Source organism: Arvicola amphibius, chromosome 3 (genome assembly GCF_903992535.2).
Source record: "Arvicola amphibius chromosome 3, mArvAmp1.2, whole genome shotgun sequence".
Lineage (NCBI taxonomy): Eukaryota > Metazoa > Chordata > Mammalia > Rodentia > Cricetidae > Arvicola > Arvicola amphibius.
In genome coordinates this window covers 176865421-176878556 of record NC_052049.1, presented here as the reverse complement: position 1 = coordinate 176878556, position 13136 = coordinate 176865421, and the positions used below count along the sequence as shown (strand labels likewise).

Here is a 13136-nt window from a genome sequence, read left to right as displayed (position 1 = left end):
TACTCATTGCTATGTTTACTTGCCTGAATCAGGTATTATACTTTTTATTTCTGTTATTGTGTTAGTTAGTTAGTTAGTTAGTTAGTTAGTTAATTTTTTGAAACAGGGTTTCCCTTTGTTAACAGCCCTGGCTATCCTGGAACTCACAGAAATCCTCCTGCCTCTGCCTCCCGAGTGCTGGGATTAGAGTTATGTGCCGCCACCACCACCCAGCTATTTCTACTGTTGTAATAGGTGAAAATCGATATATTTTTACATAAATTTCTCTTAATAACACTAATGTGTTTTTCATGTTTCTCTTGTCTTTTCATATTTTTAGACAAAATTGTCTTGGCAAAAGCAATACTATGTTTCTTTGTTTGAAACACATATCTGGAAGCATCATCAGTTCAAACATTAAAAATAAGATGCTAGGATTGTGTTTGCTTGCACTAGATCAAGCCAGTCAAAATTTTAGCATGGGTGGCAGAGGAGGAGCTCCTGAGACTGCAACCTTGGAACCAAGGAGCTATTGGCAACTGTTGGCCGCTGAAAAAAAGAGAGTAACTTTTCTGTGGTGTGGCCATGCCCCGGTGGATGGCCCCACACCTGTGTACGTATGGCCAACAATAATTGGACTCAGGGGCTGGAAAGATGGCTCAGTGGCTAGGAATACATACTGCTCTTTCAAAGGCCTAAGTTTGACTTCTAGCACCCACGCTGTGTGGCTTATAACCATCTCTCACCCCAGCTCAAGGGAAATCTGCCACCTCTGGCCTCCCTGGGCACCTGCACTCACTTGTACATATTCACACAGACACACACATGTGCATATAATTAAAAATAAAAAATAAACAATAAAAATAATTGGTCAGGACTATTAATAATAATAATTTTAAAGTTGAGAGAAAAATGGATTCTAAGGTCCCAGGGGGAAAATAGAGGGAGGAAGTGGGTGGGGGTAGATAAGATCAAAATACATTATGTGCAAGTATGAAATTTTCAAAATATAAAAAGATCTTTTAATGGGCTGCTTGGACTAGGGAAATGGTTCCACAACTAAAACACTTATATGCCCAGAATCCACATACATGCTAGGCAAGTGTAGAATTCACCTGTAATCCTAGCATTAGAAAGCAAAGACAGGCTCTCCAGGGCAAGCTGGCTAGCCAGGCAAGTCATATCCATGAACTTGGTGTTGGACTGAGAAACCCTACCTCAATGAATATGGTACACACACCTACACGTTTGTTAACACAAGTGTACGTGGCTCGTGTACACAAGAAAAAGTAGGCTGCCACTTTGTAAGTCAATGTGTGTGCGTGTACATGCGTGTGTGTTGGGAGCATTTTTAAATTTTTTGTTTTCTTCTTAATAAGCCTATGGAAACCTATTAATATAATTGTCATAGGCTATGTATGTTTATTTTTTATTCTTATAAAATTTCCTTGTCTAGATTTATCATTTTCTTTTAATATCATCTGTGTGTGTGCAAGTGTCTTACACAAATTTCCTTATTAGTATCTTCTTACATACCTATAGTCATTTTGTTCTGTTTTGTGGTTTTTCAAGACAGAGTTTCACTGTGTAACCCTGACTATCCTAGAACTCACTCTGTAGACCAGGTTGGCCTCATACTTACAGAGATCCACCTGCTTCTGTCTCCTGAGTCCTGGGATTAAAAGTATGCATCATCACGACCCGGCTCCTATAGTGCATTTTTAAATCTAGATTTTTAGTTTTTGTTTCATATTAAAAAAGGTTCCACTTTACAGTAATTCATTTCTGTGTTATTCATTTGGTTATATTTGATTTGGCTCTTTTCCTTTACTAAATAAGCAGATGTCAATAGCTAATAAATCTGCCATGTTTCTCATCTCAGATTATGTTTATTTTTCAAAATTCTGCCAGAGCCAGGTCTGGTGGTTATATTAGTTCCTCATCTGTTACTGTAATAAAACACTGACTGAGGCTGTATACAGAAGGAAGGGTTGTTTGGGCTTATGATTCCAGAAGGACAAGATGCCATCACCAGCACAGGGAGTGTCAAGCATGGCAGCAGGGGCAGCAAGCTGAGAGCTGATCTTGATCCACAGGCATGAAGCAGAGGGAACAACTGTTCGGTCCCAAAGAAACACACAGAGGCCTACATTAATCATAAACTGGTTGGCCTGTTAGTTAAGGCATCTTTTTAACTCTTATATCCTATGTTAACCCATAATTCTTGTCTGTGTCAGCCACATGGCTTGGTACCCTTTATCAGTGAGGCATTCTCATTTTGCTTCCTCTGCATCTGGGTTACGACTGTGATGACTGCAGACTGACTCTTTCCTCTTCCCAGAATTCTCCTGTTCTGGTGGCCCCACCTATACTTCCTGCCTGGCTACTGGCCAATCAGCATTTTATTAAAGCAATACAAGCAACAGATCTTTACAGTATAGAAGACCATTGTCCCACAGCACCCCCCCTTTTTCTCAAAACAAAAACTCTGAATCTAATCTCTTTTGATAAGCTTTTCTCCTGACTATTATCCATAGTAACTTGTAACCAACACTCTAAACAAAGACAAACATCCATAATCCATTTTTTGGGGGCGGGGGGAATATGGGCATAGTTTTTCAGGCTACTTCCTGCTGACTGGGTGGTGCTGATAATTTTATAGGGACCTAAAGAAAATTTAGAATTATGATCAAGTCCTGACTGGAGTATTCTGTGAGGTTTGATCATCTCAGCCAGCAGTCTTGAAACTGTTCTGGATGTAGAACTCAGACATCTGGGCCATCTGCTCCTATCGGAGATTTCTCAGGGGATCTTCCTTGATCAAACCTGACTTATCCTAACCCAGAATGAATCCACAGCCTCTCATTTCCTGTGGTAACAAAAGCAAAGCCTTTTCTCCAAAGTAACATATCTTTTGATTTAAATTTTGAAGCTTAAACTCTATTTCTTTTCTTTTTATTTTTAATTTTTGGTTTTTGAGACAGGGTTTCTCTGTGTATCTTTGACTGTCCTGGCACTCACTCTGTAGACCAGGCTGTCCTTGAATTTACAGAGATCTGCCTGCCTCTGTCTCCCAAGTGCTGGGATTAAAGGTGTGTACCACCACACCCAACTTCTCTCTTTCTTTTTTAAAGGACTTTATCCTTTTTCTCTTCTCTCCCAAGCCTACATGTATTTTTAAACACACTATAAACCATTTAGAGGTTTTTTTCATCTGAATCTATCTTTACTGTATCTCTCTCTTTTTCTGACCACATGAGTCTTTAATTTGCTAAGCCATGTGGCTAGGATTAAAGCCATGGCTTTGACAGTTGGATCCACCCTATCCCTTAGCTTTCTGAGAGTCTAGTCTCATGCAGGAGGTACTTGCTGGAGCCATGTTTATTGCCACGATTCTATGGCGTTTCAAGGTCCCTGCCACCACCAAGAAGCATGATGTTCTTGGCTATTCATAAATACCATTTAAATGTTTTGTGGTGGAGCCTCTTAAAAGAGCTGCAAGGTTTTTACAACTAAAGCTGAGTTAGGAAGTCTCTCTTAAATGAGATATCCTTGACTCTAACAAACAGAGCCCACCTGAGAAAGTGCTGCTACCAAGAAGGCTTGCTTAACTCCATTCTTTTGTGTCTAAAATTCCTTCCCAAACTCAGGTTTTAAGTGGATTTATTTGTCCGTGTTGGCACCATTTGTTGACTGAGGTTTTTGTCCCTCCAGGTCCCACAGCCGTTCAGTCCCAAAGAAACACACAGAGGCCTACATTAATCATAAACTGGTTGGCCTGTTAGCTCAGGCTTCTTATTAACTAATTCTTACATCCTACATTAACCCATAATTCTTGTCTGTGTCAGCCACATGGCTTGGTACCCTTTATCAGTGAGGCATTCTCATCTTGCTTCCTCTGCATCTGGGTTACGACTGTGATGACTGCAGACTGACTCTTTCCTCTTCCCAGGATTCTCCTGTTCTGGTGGCCCCACCTATACTTCCTGCCTGGCTACTGGCCAATCAGCATTTTATGAAAGCAATAAGCAACAAATCTTTACAGTGTAGAGAACCATTGTCCCACAGTAAACAACCTATAAATGGCATGAGTCTTTAAACTCTGAATGCCCAGCCCAGTGACATACTTCCTTCAATAAGCCACACATCCTAAACATACCAAACATCACCACCAAACGGTGACCAAATATTCAAAGACGTGAGCATATGTGGAGCATTCTCACTCAGACCACCACAGTGACTCACTCCTGTAATCTAGCACTTGAAGTGTTGAGACGGGATTACTGAAAGGCCAGCCTGGGCTAAAGAGTGAGAGTTTATCTATAAATTAATTAATTAATTAATTTAAATTTCCAGACAGACAACAAAATTGAAAATTCCTCATTGTAAAATTGTTTTACTTTACTTTGTAAGATTTTAACTTTATACTGTCCCATGTCATTCTACCACCAATAAATTCTTCTATAAACCTGTGTGTGTATTCTAATACATCTGATCAAAAATATTTTTAGAGGTCAGTGTTAAAGTGAAAGGAAAGAGAGCCCTCCCTTGACTGGAGAGGAAAAATATGTAAACCCTGCTGGTTTTGTTAATGTGATATAATCTTAGATATCTTTCTGCTACTGAGCACTATGAGCAAGGCAGCATATAGAAGAAAGCATTTAAGGGGCTTACAGTTTCAGAGGGTGGGTCCATCGCCATCATGACAGAGAGAATGACAGTAGGCAAGCAGACATGGCACTGGACCAGGAACAGAGACCTCACATGATCATGATCATGTGGCTCATGATCCACAAGCATGAGGTAGAAAGCTAACTGAGGCTTTTGAAACCTCAAAGCCAGCCCAGTGTAAAACATTTTTGCCAACATGGCCGTATTTCCTAATCCTTCCCAAACACTTCCACCACCTGCAGTCCACACATTCAAATAGATATAAAACCTTTGGGGACCATTCGTATTCAAATTATCACACAAATGTAGACATATCTGAGAAGAGAGATTATTAGTTAAGAAAACGCCTCCCTTAGAATTTCTGTAGGCAAGTCTGTGGAGCATTTTCCGATGATTGGGATGAGAAGGTCCAGCTCACTAAGGTGGTGCCACTCCTGAACAGGTGGTCCTAGGTTGTATAAGAAAGCAGACTGAGCAAGTAAGCAGCAAACCCATGGCTTCTGCCTCAGATCCCGTCTCCAGGTTCCTGTCTTGAGTCATACCCTGATGTAGCTCATAAATGGACTGTTAGCTAGAAGTATAAAATGAAATAAACCCTTTCCTCCCCAAGTTCTTTTTGGTTATGCTCTTTATTATAGCAATAGAAGCAAAACTAGGAAAATACCCGAGCATCAAAACAAGAACACCATAACCTTTTAATGCAGGATCCCATGAGCAATTCTGGCTCTGTACAGATTCTTCCAGAAGGGGCAGCTCACCTTTTAGTCCTAAGAATAAACAAGGAAGTATAAAGTACTTTCATTAGTCTTAAAAGAGAGGAAAGACTGATAAGAAGAAAGAAACTGTTTCGGTATCAATTTCATTTGAATGCCTATCACAGATAATCAAGTGGTGTCTCTTTCTGCACTTATAAATGAGCAATAAAACTATATATTGTGGCTTACTTATCAAACTTTACTCCATCGTATAACCAAGTACACAGGCAATAGAAACATGGCCATAAAATAGAATCTCTCCCCTTAAGAAGCTCAAATACCACCATTTCTGTGTAATACACTTTTAGATTTTTTTTTCCCTTAGGATCCTCCTGTGTCTACTTCCCTGACACCAAGAAGACAGATGTGCATGACTGTGCCCAGCCTTTTTTATTATTATTTTTAAAGTTATTTTTTATTGATATTTATTGAGCTCTACATTTTTCTCTGCTCCCCTCCCTGCATCTCTCCCCCCACCAAGGTCTCCATACTCCCAATTAACTCAGGAGATCTTGTCTTTTTCTACTTTCTACTTCCCATGTAGATTATATCTATATAAGTCTCTCTTAGTGTACATATTATTGTCTAGGTTCTCTGGGATTGTGGTTTGTAGGCTGGTATTCTTTGCTTTATGTTTAAAAACCACCTATGAGTGAGTACATGTGATAATTGTCTTTCTGTGTCCGGGCTACTGCACTCAAAATAATGTTTTCTAGCTTCATTCATTTGCTCGCAAAATTCAAAATGTCATTATTTTTTTCTGCTGTGTAGTACTCTATTGTGTAAATGTACCACATTTTTCTTACCCATTCATCAGTCAAGGGGCATTTAGGTTTTTTCCAGGCTCTGGAAATGACAAACAAAGCTACTATGAACATAGTTGAGCCCATGTCCTTGTGACATGATTGAGCATCCTTTGGATATATACCCCAAAGTGGTATTACTGGGGTCTTGAAGGAAGGTTGTTTCCTAATTCTCTGAGAAATCGCCACACTGACATCCAAAGGGGCTGTACCAGCTTACATTCACACCAGCAATGCAGAAGTATTCCCTTTTCCCCACAACCTCTCCAGCATAAGTTGTCATCAGTGTTTTTGATCTTGGCCATTCTTACAGGTGTAAGATGGAATCTCAGAGTTGTTTTGATTTGCATTTCTCTGATGACTAAGGATGTTGAGCATTTCCTTAAGTGTCTTTCAGCCATTTTAGATTCCTCTGTTGAGAGTTCTCTGTTGAGGTCTGTACTCCATTTTTTATTGGATTATGTGATCTTTTGGTGTCCAATTCCTTGAGTTTTTTGTATATTTTGGAGATCAGACCTCTGTCTGATGTGGGGTTAGTGAATATCTTTTCCCATTCTGTAGGCTGTCGTTTTGTCTTGTTGAACGTGTCCTTTGCTTTACAGAAGCTTTTCAGTTTCAGGAGGTCCCATTTATTAATTGTTTCTCTCAGTGTCTGTACTGCTGCGGTTCTATTTAGGAAGTGGTTCCCTGTGCCAATGCGTTCAAGTGTACTTCCCACTTTCTCTTCTGTAAGGTTCAGTGTGGCTGGCTTTATGTTGAGGTCTTTGATCCATTTGGACTTGAGTTTTGTGCATGGTGATAGATATGGGTCTATTTTCATTCTTCTACAAGTTAATATCCAGTTATGCCAGCACCACTTGTTAAATATGCTTTCTTTTCTCCATTTGATTTTTTTCTTCTTTATCAAAGATCAGGTGTTCAAAGATGTGTGGATTGATATTCGGGTCTTCTATTTGGTTCCATTGGATCTCTTGTCTGTTCTCATGCCAAGATTTATTTTTATGGGTATGTAGGTTTTGCCTACATGTATGTATGTGTACCACATGCATGCTTGGTACCCTCAGAGATCATATCCCCACATCCTCTGACCTCTGCTCTCAAAGGCAGCATGCTCACATCCACATTATACATATACAATAGCAAATGAATTTTTAAATGGTTGCATTCATCTTGGACAGGGAAGAAGGGAGATGTGGGGAGGTTGGGGTTAGAAAGACAACTAGATGTCCTAAGAGAGTTGACTGGAGAAGCAAAGAAGGGAGTACTCAGGGTGGAAGAGTTATTCTTTAAGAAGGTAAGACATGGGGGCTGGAAAGATGGCTCAGTGGTTAAGAGCACTGGCTGCCCCTCCAGAGGGCCTGAATTCAATTCCCAGCAACCACATGGAGGCAACAACCACCTGTAATGAGATCTGGTGTCCTCTTCTGGCATGCAGGCATACATTCAGACAGAATACTGCATACATAATAAATAAAGAAAATCTTTTTAAAAAAAAAAAAGATAGGACACTGTATTTCTACATCAGGGTGACACCTTTAATCCCAGCACTTGGGAGGCAGAGGTAGTCAGATCTCTGAGTTTGAGGCCAGGCTGGTCTACAGAGCTAGTTCTAGGACAGCCAGAGCTACATATCTCGAGAAACCATATTCCAACCAATAGGCAGAGAAACATTGGGAAACCCAGCCACAACAGAAAGGTGAGGTGGAAATAGGGTAAGGCAGCTGAGAAGGGCGTCAGTCAGGAAGCATGGAAAGCTGGTTTGAAGCAGAGAAGGACATCTGGAGAGAGAGAGGGACACAACTTACACATTATAGGTTTTATATAAGATATTAAAGGTATCACTTAACTTACACATGCTATCCCTGGGGAAGAATCTAGTGCAGTAAGACTCTGCGTTTAGCTTTCACTTAGCATGCTGTTTTCCCCAGGTAGGGAAATAGTCTTTGAAACAGTTCATGAATCCTAACAGTCCAGCATCAAAATAAGCCATAACTTGTTCTACTCAGCCACTATGGCTGGGCCCTTTAGAAGAGTCTCGTCTCTCTGGTCACATCCACAGGCAGGACTGTTTTAGCAGATTTGCTATAAATAGACTTAGGGCAGCAAGAATGAGAGCAGGAAAAACAGTTAGGGTGTCCCAGTAACTCGGGGTTAGAAGTGGCAGGGTCACTCTACAGAGATTTTGAATACAGACAGCAAGATTTGCTTGGAGAACAGATTCAGGGTGTGAGGCAAAGGGCAATGGATAACACTTGAGGGTTAGACCTTGCATGACTGGAAGGATTGGGTTGCCGTCAACCGAAGTTTGGAAGTCTGGGAAAGTCTGCAAGATCTAGAGAAATAATCTCCCAAGACTTTATGAGCTCCAGATACCTGGTAGACATCTGAGCAGGAATGTCAAGTCCACAATACACAGGTCACCAACTCATGAAACACCTAGACAGGAAACACAAACATAGGCATGTTAGGAATATGAACAGTACCTTGAGAATTAAGTGGAGCTGTTGAAGGTTTAAGGCCTCTCACTTTTTGGTGCAGGTGGTTGTTTGTAGATAGTTATCAATTACTTTATATTCATTCAGATTTTTATATATAGTAATATAGTTAATATATAATTATATAGTAATGTGATATATAATTATATATTAATATAATTACTACCTTCAGTTCACTTGTTTTCAAAAGGGTTTATACTTTAATTTTGTTCATTTGTTTTTTGAGATAAGGTCTCACTGTGTAGTATTGGCTGACTTGGTACTCACTCTGTAGACTAAGCTGACTTTGAACTCACAGAGACCCACCTACTTTTGCCTCTTGAGTACCGAGATTAAAGTATGCAACATCATGCTCAACTGTTCTCTTTTTAATATTTTTTTAAATTTATGTTTTGTGTATAAGTTTTGTTTGCATATATGTCTGTTCACCAGATGGATGCCTGGTGCCCATGGAGAGCAGAATAGGGTCTTGAATCTCCTGGAACTAGAGTTATGGGTAATTGTGAGCAATCATGTGGGTGCTTGGAGTTGAACCCAGATCCTCTGAAAAAGCAGCCAATGCTCTTAGCTGCTGAGCCATCTCTCTGCGCGCCCCCCCCCCCCTTAAAATAATGGTTTTGTTTTCCCAAGATTATATGGTTTTTGAGGAAAGGTCTATTTTTTACACACCATAACACCATGTCCCTAAGATATATTTACAATGTACATAGAATAAAATTAAATACCTAAATATAGAGCTTTTGTTTCTACTATTTTTATAGAAGGTCAACCTTTGTTTTTTTAAGACAGAGTCTCATTCTGTATTCCTGTCTAGCCTGGTCTCACTGTGTATCCCAAGCTGGCCTTGAGCTTGTGATGATCACTACACCCAGATTTCAGTTTTCTTACAAATATTTCATTTAGACATATTGAAGTGTCCTGGGAAAATAAAGACAGAGGTAGAATTTTCAATCTATTGCAACTTGTGGTGATTTCAGGTCAGGTAAAAGAACCTTCTGCAACAACAAAAAATCACATGGCACCTTCATATTGGCTTTATTCTTAGACTTCATGAGGCACCAAGAAAGTTCTCGGTAATTCAGTTTTGCACACACTCTGATCTCTGAGGAAAGAGATTCTCCTAGGAAGCCTCCCCCACCCCAACACAGTGTTCTTTTCCCACTGAGTGGGTTACTTTCCCTGTCTTTCAGGGCAGTGGTTCTCAACCTTCCTGAAACTGTGACCCTTTAATTAGGTTCCTCATGTTGTGGTGACCCCAATCATAAAATTATTTCATTGGTACTTCATAACTAACCACAATATTCTTCTTCAAGACAGACTGGCATGCATGCCTTTAATTCCAGAACTCGGGAGGCAGATCTCTGTGAGTTCGAGGCCAGCCTGGTCTACTGAGCTAGTTCTAAGACAGCCAATGCTATACAAAGAACCCCTGTCTGGAAAACCAAAAAAAAAAAAAAAAAAAGACAAAAAAGAAAATGGATGGATGGTCAGAAACAATGCGTGCTATGCCAGCTACACAAAAGCCCGAACTTCCTTAAGCCTGGGATGTGGTGGCACATTTATAATCCCAGCCCTGGGGAGGCTGAGGAAGATGGTGTTCAATTCAAAACCAGCCTGTCTTGAAGAAGACTATTGTGGGCTGAATAGGCGCTTGGTTCCCAGCTGGGGTGTGGTTTGAATAGGTTTTGGAATGTTAGTGAGAGAAGGTACCCAGGTGACTGGCATGGGCTGCTGGGAGCCAGCCTTGAAGTTCCAGCTGAGCCCTGTTCTGCCTGATCCACCAGGATGGGAAGAGCCCAGACCACACACGTCCCCCACCACAAACTGCCATCAGGCAGTCCCTTTAAATTCCCTCCTCCCGTGTGTGTGTGTGTGTGTGTGTGTGTGTGTGTGTGTGTGTGTGTGCTGTCAAGTGTCTGATCACAGAAGTGAGACACGTAAAGAAGGGAAAGGAGAAGAACTCTGTCTTGACACTTCCTTCGGCTCACTCATCAGGCTGCTAATGCATTGTCACTGCTGTGTGGCACCAGAAAACTGAACATTGAGGCCGGACTGTAGAAGTTAACCATCTGGAACGGTCAGTATTTCAGCACTTGGCTTTCCAAAACACTCCCACCTGGCCGTGCAGGTTGTTTCTTGTCTTCATAATTCTTTCCTATTGTCAGTTTGCAGGAAAGTATTCATTTGCTTTTCTTCAGTGCCCTGGGGACAGGGTGGCTGCTGGCTTAGAGGCCTGGGAAACCAACACAGAAGAGAGTGAATAAGCGAGGACGTTACCCGGTAGAATCTTGAGACTGCATCTACAGCGATGTTCCTTTCCAGCGTCACTGCGTCCCCTTTATATTAGAAGCTATTTCACCCGTGCGGTGAGCAGCCCACTTCACGCAACACCATTTCATTGAAAATCTGCTGCTGTGGATACCACCAGCCATTATGTCCAACAACAGAGGGGTAAACACAGAAAACATAGCTTATAGACATAAAGAAGAGTGAAGTCAGCCGGGCGGCGGTGGCACACGCCTTTAATCCCAGCACTCGGGAGGCAGAGGCAGGCGGGTCTCTGTGAGTTCGAGACCAGCCTGGTCTACAGAGTGAATTCCAGGACAGCTAGAGACACACAGAGAAACCCTACCTTGAAAAAACAAACAAAATAATAAACAAACAAACAAGCTATACTACTTACAGGAAGTTATCTGCAACTGGTTGGAGGTTACATTAACTAGTTAAGGTAGGCCCAGAATGGCATGTGTTATATCTTTTCTCTCATTTATGGCTCCTGAGTGTTTTATAGTTACATGAAATCATGCATATATCAATGAAAATAGAAGTAAAATTAGCTAGAGAGCAAAGGGCACAAATGAGAGGGGTAGGAGCATGAAAAGGGAGAGACGGGAGTAGGGAGGCTTGCTCAATGTGCAATGTATACCTCTCTGAAAAGTTGCCACACTAAAGTAGAGAAAAGAACTTGCTGTAGAACACCTGCCCCTGTGGCACAAAGAGAATTGGAGACGTCTCTGGAATTGGAGATGCCCCCTCACTTCCTCTCTGTTCTAAGAAGTGCTTGGCAGTCAGTGAGGACGACGGGCATATTGTCAGGCTGAAGGAAGTGAATGGTTTCTGGAGTAACGTTTTATGCTGCTGCTGGGCGCATAGTGGAATGGTTGTCAACTTCCACTCTGTGGTCCCATTCACCAGCATTGTAGAAAGTGGGTTGGGGTACTTAAAATGGAACATAATAATGAAAAGATGGAATGTAGCTATTAGATTTTTTATTTATTTCAGGAATGGCAGGATATGTATTTGGATGTACAAAACTGTTTACTGGACAGTGTATTCTACATAATCTAAGATACTTGGATATCAACCTTAATAAATGGACTTTCTGGGGATTGAGCATCAGCTGTTGGTTAAGAGCTTAGATTGCTTTTGTAGAGAGCTACAGTTTGGCTTCAAACTGTGTGGGGCTCAGAACTATCTGGAACTCCAGCTCCAGGGTCTCCAGCACCATCTTCTAACAGCTGTGTGGGGCTCAGAACTATCTGGAACTCCAGCTCCAGGGTCTCCAGCACCATCTTCTAACAGCTGTGTGGGGCTCAGAACTATCTGGAACTCCAGCTCCAGGGTCTCTAGCACCATCTTCTAACAGCTGTGTGGGGCTCAGAACTATCTGGAACTCCAGCTCCAGGGTCTCCAGCACCATCTTCTAACAGCTGTGTGGGGCTCAGAACTATCTGGAACTCCAGCTCCAGGGTCTCCAACACCATCTTTTGTCCCCGCTGATGCTGTGCTCATGTGCACTAAGACTTTCACACACTCATAAGCATAATTAAAAATAAAATATTTAAGGAGTGAAGTTGCTGGTTATTTTAATTTTTGTTTTTTTAATTATCCCAAAATGAAATATATTTTACCTGTAGTCAGATGAATTCGTTTTTAAGGAAAAATGATGCTGTGGTCTGAATATTTCTGTCTGCTTAAAACTCAAAATTTAAAATCCTAAGCACCAAAGAGATGCCACTTAGTCATAGAACCCTTAGAGGTGATCAGGTCATGGTGGCAAAGCCCTCATAAAAGAACCTAAGAGAGAGCTGTCACTGAGTGAGACAACAGCTCTCTGTCGAAAACTGGGCCTTCTTAGCCAGACACCAGATCGGCTGGTACACCACTGTGAGCTTCCCAGCTTCCAGAATTGTGAAAAATACATTTCTTTTGCTGATAAACTACCCAGCCTTTGATATTTTATTTCTGAAACTCAGACTCACAGAGTCAAGGCCCTGAGATTATTGGCACTGGGTTCATGTGTCTAAACGTCCATTACTGAGGAAAGTCTCCTTCCCTTTCTTCTGCAGACCCACTGAGCAGAGATGCACAGTATCCACCACCAAGTGTCACCTCTTGTGGATGGCCTGCATGTCACCAAGCAAGCCATCAAG

The 13136-nt window shown here is 41.4% G+C and overlaps 1 long non-coding RNA gene across 1 annotated transcript; it reads left to right on the top strand.

Annotated features, from left to right (window-relative positions):
- The first annotated feature begins 10696 nt into the window (after positions 1-10696).
- LOC119809665 lies at positions 10697-12556 on the top strand. Its single transcript, XR_005284667.1, has 2 exons — positions 10697-10780; positions 10869-12556. It is a non-coding gene; the product is annotated as an uncharacterized LOC119809665 (long non-coding RNA).
- The last annotated feature ends 580 nt before the right edge of the window (positions 12557-13136 follow it).